Here is a 14,216-nt window from a genome sequence, read left to right as displayed (position 1 = left end):
TTGGTTTGGAAGAGGTTTAGGAGGAGGTTTGGCCATACTTGTACCTAGATTAAGGTAAGTTTGATGTTTTGCCATGAGATTCATGTATATTTTAGTTGCTAGCTTGATGTTCTTGTTAGCCCATGGTTCAAATCTTTGTTATGTCATGGGAATGAAATTCGCCAAAGTGAATATGGTGTTAATGCCATTGCATGCTAAATATCAAGCTTGATAATGATTCATGTGATGGTGGATTGGGGATTCTTAGATTTTCTTTTAGCATTTTTGAATGAGATACTAAGTTCTTTGTTTAACCATGACCAAATTGAAACGGTATGGTGTTGTGGTATTCGCCATGTTATATCCATAAGTATGATTCATGCATGTTGCATGGTAAGTAAGATTTAAGCTTTGGATATGTGTGTATATTTGGATATAAGCCACTTGAGAATTCGCCATTGCACCTACATGAATATATGTTTGCACATGATGAATTGGTATGACATGCATACTATTTTAAGGTGTCTATTTGCTTGTGATGTTGTTTGGTTATGAAATAAATGAGAGATGTGTATAGAACTACAATATGTAATGCGTTAATTAGGAAAATGTATGCTGTTTTTTTGTGTAGTATTAGTGTAAAATTGGCCTCCACATAGACATGCATATTCGCCAAAGGAAGTAGATTGGTGTGCATGTATTCGGTTAGAGGCAACCATATTGAAGCCTTATCTTGGCTTAGATTGTTGACCAAATGGGTAATAAGTGAGGATGGTTGCGAATATACAAACATACATATGCATGTGTAATTGAATTATGAATGTTTAGCAAGAGGGTTAAACTAGTTGATTTATTGATTAAGCTCAAGGAGTTAAAGAAGGAGAATCAAGCAAGGGAAAGATGAAGGTCATCGAGTAGCCGACTTGGACTGCTTTTACCCAACACAAGGTAAGTCATTAAGCGTATATTTGGTGTTGATTTAAATGATCAATATATATATGCAAATGTGTTTAAATGAGTTGGTGTGTAAATGGAAATGTGTGTATGGAATGATGCCATTGTTGAATGTATAAAGGCAGCAAAATACATAAGGTATTGGTCTCGGCACTAAGTGTGTGGGTATAAATGGACACGGTGACAAGATTGGCACTAAGTGTGCGGGTTTAAAATTGTACAGCACTAAGTGTGCGAGTTTGATTATATAGCACTAAGTGTGCGAGTTGAATACATATAGCACTAAGTGTGCGGATTCACTATATGCTCTTGCATTACAATTGGCATCGAGTGTGCGACATTATCGAGCTAATCCGGACAGCGGATCGGGTAAGTACCTCGAGCTCATGACGAATAGAAAATATGTTCATGCTCGGGGTTGAATTTGGTAAGCCTTAAATCTATGTGATGATTGAAATTGTATGATTGTGGTGGAAACGAGTTAGTGTGTGAAAATGCCTCAAATATCTTGTTGTGTAGAATATGAAATGTGGATGTATGACTTGGTATAGATTCGATATGGATGAGTACCTAGCCTCGTTTATTGTTTCATGTTGTAGTAACTTTATCAGTGGATTGATGAATGCTTATGACTTACTGAGTTGTAAACTCACTCGGTGTTTTTCTTGTCACCCATTTTAGGTCACTCGGACTCGTATTGTTTGCGTGATCGGGACCGTCGTTGAAGTCATCACACCGCTGAAATCTTGTGGTATTGTTTTGTTGTTGAAGAACATTTGGCATGTATAGGCTATTATATTTTGTCGAATTGTGGGTTGTAAACTTTAAGCCATGTGAAAATGGCCTATGTGGTCGCGTCGAGTGGGATGCTAGAACCTATAGCCACGAGTCTTAGAAACTCAAATTTTGATAAGGTGGCCATAATTTGTGTCGTGTATGATGGATGATTAAGGCCAAGGAAAAATTCATGAAATTGGCATAGTCACTGCAGTAACTGTTGCGGACAGCAGCAGTGAGATGAGATTGAAAAATCACTAAAAATAGTAGAAGTAGAATTAAATAGTGAGTAAATTATGGAACTGAACCTTGATGAATCTATTTTTATATGGACGAAACGAAATGACCATATGAGCGGTATACTGAGAAATATTAAGGTTCTCGTGAGACAGGGCCAGAACGGTTTCTGGGTCCCCTGTCGCAACTTTACAAAATTTACCATAAATTATCCAGAAAGAACTAGAAGTCATGCCTTATATGTAAAGATTCCATTTTGAGTCTAGTTTCATTAGAAACAAACGGCACCAGTATTAAAGCCCTGTACAGGGAGATATTCAAGTTGTAACGCGCAAAGGTCAGAGCAGTCGGTCCCTGTAACATGGGTGACTTTAACTAATAAACTGTACCAATTGGCCCAATCAAAAATTCTAAAAATAAATCCATGGATGGGTATATGAGTCTAAATTCAGGGAAAATTTACGAAACCAGTTTCCGAGTTTTGAAACTCGAGATATGATTTTTAAGGCAACGGTGATGCAGTTTTCCAGCCTGACTGGTAATGTCAAACTGGTTGGTATCTTGAGAGGTTTGGCCGTTAACCCCTCGTGTCCGACACCGGCGTCGGTCTCGAGTTAGGGGTGTTACAGTAACCCTGTAACGCCCCGTACCCGAGACCATCGCCGGAGTCGAACACGAGGTGTTAACAGACTTAATTCATTACTTAAACAGCTCAAACAATTCATTTTTAAAATTTCCAGTCAAGCGAGCAATCTGCGTCACAGTCGCTTAAAAATTCATATCTCATGTTTCGAAACTTGAAATCCAATTCCCTAAATTTTCCCTGAAACTAGACTCATATATCTATTTACTAATTTTTTTATAGAATTTTTGGTCAAGCAAATTAGTACAGTTTATTAGTTAAAGTCTCCCCTGTTTCAGGGTTTGTCTGCTCTGACCTCTGTATATTACGAATCAGATATCTCTCTGTACAGAATTTCAATGACTATGAAGTTTGTTTCTATTAAACCTAGACTCAATAAGGAATCTTTACATATAAAGCATGACTTCTAATTATAGTTGTACAATTTATGATGAATTTTTAAAGTCAGAATAAGGGATCCAGAAATCACTCTGGCCCTGTTTCACAAAAATTCAAATATCTCATAAAATATAATTTATATACCTATTTCGTTCAATGCATATGAAAATAGACTAATTAAACTTCAATTTTATAACTTAATCATCATTTAATTCCATTTCTACTATTTTTAGTGATTTTTCAAATTTACATCACTACTGCTGTCAGATTCTGTTTTATGGCAAATTTCACTTTACTAAGGATTTTCATGGACTAAATAGCATTTTAAACATACATAACATCAAATATGACTTAGATTGGCCATTCCAATGGCTAATCATTTACAAACCCTTTTCTTACCAAACCATAGCCATATCATAAGATCAATTACACAAAGTGAGTGTTTTGCCATACATGCCACATTCAAAATACACAAGCCATTTTACCAATTTAAGCCTTCGGATAGTGTGAACAAGTCTTCGACCTATCCCGATTCTCAAGCCGGCTTGTCAAAACTACACTGAAAGAAAAGGAGGGAGTAAGCACAAATGCTTAGTAGGTTCACCTGCAAATAGCAAGTAACATAACCACACAATCTCACATAAAACATCATTTGCATAAACAACACCAAGACATTCATGTTTCATTTACATTTAATATCTTTCTACGATTTCATCATACCAAGTTTTCAACCTGAGGGTTTAAGCACATACCTGTCAAATTTTCTCATTTACCACACTTACCAACATGTCACATTCGTTTTAGGCCTTCTTCTTATTCACGTAAGATTCACCTGTTGAACACATCGGGATATAATTCGAATACGCGGATCTTATGCACATAAGAGCCATACCCGCAGCTAGACAAACTCAATAGCCTGTGGAACTTATGTAGCCAAGCTACCATGTAACCTGCCCATAAGTGAACTCGGGCTCAACTCAACAAGCTCGGGTGTTCGCATCCATAAGTGAACTCGGACTCAACTCAACGAGCTCGGATGCCTAGTTACATCTCACGAACTCGGACTCAACTCAACGAGTTCGGAACTCAACCATCCTAGTGACATGTCACTTGTATTCTAATCTATTCCCAAGGTTCAAATGGGCATTTTCCTAAATCACACATCTTTTCCATCTTCCACGGAATATCGAAATCGATACTTCGATGATAGTTCATACTCATCAAGTAATTCACATAATTACATATTATTCAACAATAACCACAAAGCATAATATTTCATGATAATAATCAGCATCATATCATATAAACAACATTAAATTGCTTAAAATGACAATTATTTTACTACATTTACACATGAACTTACCTCGGTATAAAATTATTAGCAATCGAGCCTATTCTTTGTAAACTTTATTTTTCCCTCGATCGTGACTTAAACCTCGTTTCTCTTGATCTATAATGCCAAATTAATCTTATTTAATACATACATTCATCAAAACAGCATTTATATTTAACTTTGGCAAAATTACATTTTGCCCCTAAACTTTTGCATAATTACACTTTTGCCCTAGGCTCGAGAATTAAACTTCATCCCTTATTCTTATGTTTTATGACATGCTGATCATTTTTCCCTTCTATGGAAACATCAAATTCACACTCTAACATGTAATTATGACTATTACGTATTTTTACCGATTAAGCCCTTTTACTCGTTTTCGCTTAAAACCGAGTAGTACAAGTTGTCTAACATAATTTAAAACCTCATATTCTATCATAAAACACCAAAATACACAAATTTCACCTATGGGTATTTTTCCAAATATGAACCCTAGGTTGAATTATTGCTAGCATAAGCTTAATCGAGCTACCGGGATTCCAAAAACGTAAAGAACATTAAAAACGGGGCTTGGAATCACTTACTATGGAGCTTGAAAGCTTGAAACAAACCCTAACTATGGAGAACCCTTGAAATTTCGGCCTAATGAAGAAGATGGACAAAAATTGGCTTTTAATTTTGTTTTTAATTCATTTTAATAACTAAATGACCAAAATGCCCTTACTACTAAACTTTCCAAAAATTCCATCCATGTCCAATTTTTTTCCATAGACTTAGAAATTGGTCAAATTGCTATTTAAGACCTCCTCATTAATATTCCAAAACAATTTCATACTAAAAACTCCTAGAATGCAAGTTTTGCAAATTATTCGATTTAGTCCCTAATTTCAATTTAAGCACTTTAGGCATAGGATTTCATCACGAAATTTTCACACAATCATGCAATCATATCATAAACATCAAAATAATTATAAAATAATTATTTCTATCTCGGATTTGTGGTCACGAAACCACTATTCCGATTAGGCCCTAATTCGGGATATTACAACTCTCCCCCATTTAAGAATTTTCGTCCTCGAAAATCTTACTGGTAAACAGGTGTGGGTATTGGTTTCTCATAGTTTCTTCAGGTTCCCATGTAGTCTCTTCTAACCTGTGCTTTTGCCACAATACTTTCACGAGAGCGACACTTTTATTTCTTAATTGTTTGACTTCTCGAGCTAAAATCTTAATCGGTTCTTCTTCGTAAGTCATATCCGGTCGTAGTTCAATCTCTGTTGGTGAAATTATATGTGAAGGATTTGAACGATACCGGCGTAACATAGATACATGGAACACATCATGAATCTTCTCTAATTCAGGTGGTAATGCTAGCCAATATGCTACCGGTCCAACTTTTTCAATTATTTCATATGGTCCAATAAAATGCGGTAACTTGCCCTTCCGTCCAAATCTAAGGACTTTTTTCCATGGAGACACTTTCAAAAATACCTTATCACCAACTTGAAACTCGATTTCACTTCATTTCAAATCCACATAAGATTTCTGTCTATCTGAAGCAGCTTTCAAACAATCTCGAATCTCTTTCACCTTTTCTTCGGTTTCTTTTATTAGATCAACTCCATAAATTTGATTTTCCTTGAGTTCAGTCCAATACAATGGGGTCCGACATTTACGACCATACAATGCTTCATAAGATGCCATCTTCAAACTCATCTGATAACTATTATTATAAGCAAATTCTACCAACGGTAAGTACCTTTCCCAAGTACCTTGAAATTCCAATACGTAACATCTAAGCATGTCTTCAAGAATCTGAATTACTCTCTCTGATTGTCCATCAGTTTGTGGATGAAAGGCAGTGCTGAAATTTAACTTTGTACCTAATGCCTCTTGCAACTTTTTCCAAATCCGTGAAGTAAATCTCGGATCTCTATCCGAAATGACTGACAAAGGTATTCCATGAAGTCTAACAATCTCACGGATATACAAATCAGCCAACTTATTAAGAGAATAATCTGTACGTACTGAAATAAAATGAGTCGATTTAGTCAGTCTGTCAACTATTACCCAGATGGCATTTTTCTTCCCCGGAGTTAACGGCAACCCTGATATAAAATCCATAGTAATCCGATCCCATTTCCATTCAGGAACCATGATAGGCTGGAGTAATCCCGAAGGTACTTGGTGTTCAACTTTCACTTGTTGACAAACTAAGCATTTTGATACAAACTCGAAAATATCTCTTTTCATTCCACTCCACCAGTAAATTTTCTTCAAGTCATTATACATTTTGGTACTGCCCGGATGAACCGCCAAACAACCATTATGTGCTTCATGCAAAATCTTTTGAATCAACTCATTATTTTTTGGTACACAAATCCAATTTTTAAACATTAAGCAACCATCAGAACCGATTTCGAAATCGATCCGTGTCGACTTTTACATCGCTTTCTCTTGGCTTGCAAATCTTGATCATTTTTTTGAGCTTCAGAAATCTCTCGTAAAAACATCGGTCTTGCTCTTAACTCTGCTAGAATCGAACCATCATTTGATATCTTTAACCGAGTGTTCATAGTTCTCAAAGCAAATAGCAATTTTCTGCTTAAAGCATCGGCAACCACATTCGCTTTTTCCATATGGTAATCAATAACAAGCTCGTAATCTTTCAATAACTCCAACCATCTTCGCTGTCTCAAATTCAAGTCTTTTTGTGACATCAAGTACTTAAGACTTTTGTGGTCGGTATATACTCGGCACTTTTCACCATACAAATAATGTCGCCAAATCTTCAAAGCAAACACTATAGCAGCCAATTCCAAATCATGAGTCGAATAATTCCTTTTGTGATATTTTAACTGCCTCGAAGCATAAGCCACCACTTTTCCTTCTTGCATAATTACACATCCTAAGCCATTTCGAGAAGCATCACTATATACCAAAAATTCTTTACCTGATTCGGATTGTACCAACACTAGTTCTTCAGTTAATAACTTTTTCAATTCTTCAAAACTCTGTTGACATTCTTCCGTCCATTCAAATTTAACATTCTTTTGGAGTAGTCTAGTCATAGGAGTAGCAATTATAGAAAATCCATTTACAAATTGCTGATAATACCCAGCTAGCCCCAAGAAACTTCTAACCTCGGTTACATTTTTCGGTGGTTTCCAATCAACAATGGCTGAAATCTTACTAGGATCAACCCGTATACCATCACCGAAACAATATGACCCAAAATCCAACTTCCGGAGCCAAAATTCACTTTTACTAAACTTAGCATACAAATGCTTATCTTTCAAAGTTTGCAAAACTATCCTCAAATGCTCAAGATGCTCGTCTCATCTTTTGAATAAATTAAAATATCATCTATAAACACCACAACAAATTTGTCCAAGTATGGCGAAATATGCGATTCATTAAATCCATAAACACAAGAGAGCATTTGTCAACCCGAATGGCATAACTAAAATTCATAATGACCGTACCTTGTTCTAAAAGCGCTTTTAGGCACATCCGACTCTTTTACTCGCAGCTTGGTAATACCGGATCTCAAGTCAATCTTTGAAAACCATGTCGCTCCTTTTAGTGATCAAACAAATCATCAATCCTTGGCAACGGATACTTGTTTTTGATTGTCACCTTGTTTAACCGCCGATAGTCAACACACAATCTCATAGAACCATCCTTCTTTTCACAAATAACACGGAGCACCCCAAGGTGAAAAACTCGGTCTCACAAAGCCTTTATCACCAACTCTTGCAACTGTGACTTTAATTCTTTCAACTTTGTTGGTGCCATTCTATATGGAGCAATCGAGATCGGAGCTGTTCGGTATCAAATTAATACCAAATTCTACTTCCCGACCTGGAGGCAAACCCGACAATTCTTCCGAAATCGTCCAAATTCACACAACCAGATCGATTCAACTTTCTTTTCAACTTCTTTTGTATTAATTACATAAGCCACATAAGCTTCATAACCCTTTCTCAAATATCTCTGAGCCGACATCGAAGAAATCATACTAGATAATGCCTCTGATTTGTCAGTAATCACATCGGGTGATGAAGCATCTTCACGTGCCTTTATAGCATAAGATTTAGCTGCTGAATCTCTGGCTATATTTTTGCTGCTTGCTTCATTTCCAGCTTTTCTTGAATATCTTCCCCTCGAGTCTGCACCACTAGCTTTTACATTCTGAAATTTTTCTTTCTCAGCTCTCTCTGGGCAGTCTCTAATAAAATGATCCGGAGAACCACACCGAAAACATTCATTCGCTCTAGATGGGCCAAAATGATTTCTGCCACACCGCTGGCACTCAGGCTTAACAAATCTCATATTTCCCACACTAGCCGTAGAAGTAGTCTGAGATTTAGGACCCACATTTTGCTTCTTAGAATTTCCATATGATTGTCCAGCCGAAACCTATGAACGAGGATTCATATTTCTAGATTTTCTAGATTGCTGTGAGAATGAACTGCTCATCGATCTTTTCTTCCAATTTCTAGTCTCAGCCTCTATCTTTTTCTTCTCTTTAAGTAGTTCTTCAGCCTTGCAAGCTCGATCAACCAGTACTACCATTTCTTTTAATTCAAGAATCCCAACAAATACTTTGATGTCTTCATTGAGTCCGTCTTCAAATCGTTTGCACATTTTAGCTTCTGTAGGAATATATTCTCTAGCATACTTACTCAACCTGACAAACTCCCTTTCGTATTCAGTAACTGTCATGTTCCCCTGCTTTAATTCAAGAAACTCTTTACACTTCTGATCAATAAATCTTTCACTAATATATTTCTTCCGAAATTCTTCTTGAAAGAACTCCCAAGTTACTTTCTCTTTTGATACTACTGAAATCAATGTCTTCCACCAATGATAAGCTGAATCCCTCAACAATGATATAGCACATTTCAAGCATTCCTCAGGTGTACAAGACAATTCATCAAATACTCAAATAGAATTCTCGAGCCAAAACTCTGCTTTCTCGGCATCATCATCAATATTTGCCCTCAATTCTTGACCCCTTGTTTACAGATTCATCAACCGGAGTTCGTGAAATTTCATCGATCTACACCTTGAGGCATCGGGGTACAGGTTGAGGAATCGGGGGTGGGGAGGTTGTGCATTCAGGTTCGTATGAACAAACTCAAGATACTGCATTCATCATTTAGAGAAAGGCTTCCCGAGCCCTTCTCCTCCTCCTTGAACAACAGTAGGAGGTGGATTTTCAGTTGGCACCGCCCTTCAAATAGGAGTTGGAGCATTACTCTCTACATCATTAGCCGCAACTGGACCGGGATCCATTTACTATAAAAAAATCATTTAAAAGGTCAAAAGTTGTCACACTATCACAATATATATATGGCATGTATAGCAAAACCCGTACATACAACACATTAGTCCGAGAACCGACTAAACCTGCTCAGATACCACCAAATGTAACGCCTGTGCGAGACCGTCACGAGTCGAACACGAGGTGTTAACAGACTTAATTCATTACTTAAACAGCTCAAACAATTTATTTTAAAATTTCCATCAAGCTAGCAATCTGCGTCACGATCGCTTAAAATTCATATCTCGAGTTCAAACGGAAATCGGATTCGTAAATTTTCCCGAAACTAGACTCATATATCTATTTAATAATGTTTTTCGGAATTTTGGTCAAGCCAATTAGTACAGTTTATTAGTTAAAGTCTCCCTATTTCGTGGTCCTGATCGCTCGACCTCTGTATATTACGAATCAGATTTCTCTTAAAACTAGACTCAATAAGGAATATGTAAATATAAAGCATGTCTTCTAATTATTGTTGTACAATTTATGATGAATTTTAAAGTCGTAAGCAGGGGATCCAAATCACTCGCCCTGTTTCACAAAAATTCAAATATCTCATAAAATATAATTTATATACTGTTTCGTTCAATCCATATGAAAATACACTAATTAAACTTCAATTTCATAACTTACTCATCATTTAATTCCATTTCTACTATTTTTAGTGATTTTTCAAATTTACATCATCTGCATTGTCGATTCTATTTTATGGCAAATTTCACTTTACGAAGGATTTTCATGGACTAAATAGCATTTTAAACATACATAACATCAAATATGACTTAGATTGGCCATTCCAATGGCTAATCATTTACAAACCCTTTTCTTACCAAACCATAGCCATATCATAAGATCAATTACACAAAGTGAGTGTTTTGCCAAACATGCCACATTCAAAATACACAAGCCATATTACCAATTTAAGCCTTCGGATAGTGTGAACGAGTCTTCGACCTATCCCGATTCTCAAGCCGGCTTGTCAAAACTACAATGAAAGAAAAGGAGGGAGTAAGCACAAATGCTTAGTAAGTTCACATGCAAATAGCAAGTAACATAATCACACAATCTCACATAAAACATCATTTGCATAAACAACACCAAGACATTCATGTTTCATTTACATTTAATATCTTTCTATCATTTCATCATACCAAGTTTTCAACCCGAGGGTTTAAGCACATACCTGTCAAATTTTCTCATTTACCACACTTACCAACATGTCACCTTCGTTTTAGGCCTTCTTCTTATTCATGTAAGATTTCACCCATTGAACACATCGGAGTATAATTCGAATATGCGGATCTCATGAACATAAGAGCCATACCCGCAGCTAGACAAACTCAATAGCCTGCGGATCTTATGTAGACAAGCTACCATGTAACCCGCCCATAAGTGAACTCGGGCTCAACTCAACGAGCTTGGGCGTTCGCATCCATAAGTGAACTTGGACTCAACTCAACGAGCTCGGATGCCTAGTTACATCTCACGAACTCGGACTCAACTCAACGAGTTCGGAACTCAACCATCCTAGTGACATGTTACTTGTATTCTAATATATTCCCAAGGTTCAAACGGGCATTTTCCTCGATCACACATCTTTGCCATCTTCCACGGAATATCGAAATCGATACTTCGGTGATAGTTCATACTCATCAAGTAATTCACATAATTACATATTATTCAACAATAACCGCAAAGCATAGTATTTCACGATAATAATCAGCATCATATCATATAAACAACATTAAATTGCTTAAAATGACAATTATGTTACTACATTTACACATGAACTTAGCTCGGTATAAAATTATTAGCAATCGAGCCTATTTTTTGTAAATTTTATTTTTCCCTCGATCGCGACTTGAATCTTGTTTCTCTTGATCTATAATGCCAAATTAATCTTATTTAATACATACATTCATCAAAACAGCATTTAATATGAACTTTGGCAAAATTACATTTTTGCCCCTAAACTTTTGCATAATTACACTTTTGCCCCTAGGCTCGGGAATTAAACTTCATCCCTTATTCTTATTTTTTATGACATGCTGATCATTTTTCCCTTCTATGGAAACATCACATTCACACTCTAACATGTACTTATGACTATTAGGTATTTTTACCGATTAAGCCCTTTTACTCGTTTTCGCTTAAAACCGAGTAGTACAAGTTGTCTAACATAATTTAAAACCTCATATTCTATCATAAAACACCAAATTACACAAATTTCACCTATGGGTATTTTTCCAAATATGAACCCTAGGTTGAATTATTGCTAGCATAAGCTTAATCGAGCTACTGGGATTCCAAAAACGTAAAGAACATTAAAAATGGGGCGTGGAATCACTTACTATGGAGCTTGAAAGCTTGAAACAAACCCTAACTATGGAGAACCCTTGAAATATTGGCCTAATGATGAAGATGGACAAAAATTGGCTTTTAATTTTGTTTTTAATTCATTTTAATAACTAAATGACCAAAATGCCTTTACTACTAAACTTTCCAAAAATTCCATCCATGTCCAATTTTTGTCCATAGACTTAGAAATTGGTCAAATTGCTATTTAAGACCTCCTCATTAATATTCCAAAACAATTTCATACTAAAAACTCCTAGAATGCAAGTTTTGCAAATTATTCGATTTAGTCCCTAATTTCAATTTAAGCACTTTAGGCATAGGATTTCATCACGAAAGTTTCACACAATCATGCAATCATATCATAAACATCAAAATAATTATAAATAATTATTTCTATCTTAGATTTGTGGTCACGAAACCACTATTCTGATTAGGCCCTAATTCGGGATATTACAAACCCACGGTGAGGGCACCTTTTCAAAAGGTCCTTGTATCTCTCCCATGCATCGTAGAGTGTTTCTAAATCCATCTGAACAAAAGAAGAGATATCATTACGTAATTTGGTTGTTTTAGCTGGCGAAAAATATTTTAATAAAAACTTTTCGATCATTTGTTCCCAAGTAGTGATTGACCCTCGTGGTAACGAGTTCAACCATTGTTGAGCCTTATTCCTTAACAAAAATGGAAACAACCGAAGGCAAATGGCATCATCAGAAACGCCATTAATTTTTAAGGTATCGTAAAATTTTAGGAAATTTGCCAAGTGATCGTTGGGATCCTCATCCTGCAAACCATCAAACTAAACAAACTATTGTATCATTTGAATTGTGTTAGGTTTTAGTTCAAAATTATTTGCAGCAATAGCATGTCTAACTATACTTGACTCAGTTCCTATTAAATTAGGTTTAGTATAATCATACATAGTGCGTGGAGCAGGATTCTGATTTACTGGATCAGTAGCAATCACAGGAGGTAGTGGATTTTCTTGGTTTTCAACCATCTCCTCGGTTGTGGTTGAAGTATCGTCCTCTTGCTCGTCCTCTGTGTATCTTAGGCTTCGCCTTATTTCTCTTCGATTTCTGTGAACTGTTTGGTTGATCTCACCATCAAAAAGTAGTGGTCCTGACGGGTTTCTTCTGGTCATAAACTAGAAAAACCTGTAAGAAGAAAATAAATGAAGGATTAGAAAAAATTATTAAATTGCAATAAAAGTAAAATGGCTAAAGTAATAAAAATCGAGTGTTCCTAATATCATAGTTCCCCGGAAACAACGCCAAAAACTTGATGAGTGATATTCGTAACAGGTTTTAAAGATTTATAAAAGAAATGTTCTTGAGACTAACTTATTATCACGATTAAGGCAAGTGTACCTATTGAACAGTAGTGTAGTTCCGCAAGACCAGATTGTCGAACCCAAAGGAACTACGAGTACTAGTATTTACTTCATTTTTATTATCTAGCCTAAAAATTAAGAGGTTTGGTTATCTAAACTAATTACTAACTAAGAATGCAGAGAAAGAAAACTCGATAAAATACTTTTGGGAAAATTCGATTGATTGAGACAATACCTAAGGAAAAATCCACCTAGACTTCACTTGTTATTTGACTATAAATCAGACGATTTGTTCATTTGACTTGATCCGTAGAAATCCCTAAGTTATATTATTATCTCTCTCGAGACTAATAACTTCTAACCCTAGGTTGAATAATTGAAATCTATTTCTAATTAACACCTTAGAGTTGCATTAACTCGATTTATGGATTCCCTTATTAGGTTTCACCCTAATTTGGCAAAATCTTCTCACCCTATCTCTAGGCGCGCAATCAACTCCGCTTTTAGTCTTAGACAGGGTCTATTCCTCCTCTGAATAAGAGCGCTAACTTGAATCAATATCCTAGAATATTAAAACAAGAATTAAGAATACATAATTAAGAACAAGTCAAATATTTATCATACAATTCAGATAATAATAACAAGATCTGTCTTAGGTTTCATTCCCCTTAGGTATTTACGGGGTTTAGTTCATATTTATGAAAGAAACCATCTCAAAAGCATAAAGATAACAAAACATAAGAAAACCCAAAACTCCTGAAGGAACTTGAGCGGAGATCTCTAGTCTTGATGATGAATCCGGCTCTTGAGATGGATCAATCAGCTTTCCTTGAGTAATTCCTTGCTTCCTACTCTGTGTCCTCCCGTCTAAGTGCCTCCTCAGGTGTTTAAATAG

The 14,216-nt window shown here is 35.9% G+C and overlaps 1 non-coding gene across 1 annotated transcript; it reads left to right on the top strand.

Annotated features, from left to right (window-relative positions):
* The first annotated feature begins 12,443 nt into the window (after positions 1-12,443).
* Positions 12,444-12,550, top strand: LOC128294968 (small nucleolar RNA R71). Its single transcript, XR_008285275.1, has one exon. It is a non-coding gene; the product is annotated as a small nucleolar RNA R71 (small nucleolar RNA).
* The last annotated feature ends 1,666 nt before the right edge of the window (positions 12,551-14,216 follow it).

The sequence above is a fragment of the Gossypium arboreum genome, chromosome 6 (assembly GCF_025698485.1).
Source record: "Gossypium arboreum isolate Shixiya-1 chromosome 6, ASM2569848v2, whole genome shotgun sequence".
In the NCBI taxonomy this organism is placed as follows: domain Eukaryota; kingdom Viridiplantae; phylum Streptophyta; class Magnoliopsida; order Malvales; family Malvaceae; genus Gossypium; species Gossypium arboreum.
Note: the sequence above shows the minus strand (reverse complement) of the source record. Positions and strands in the feature narration are given on the sequence as shown.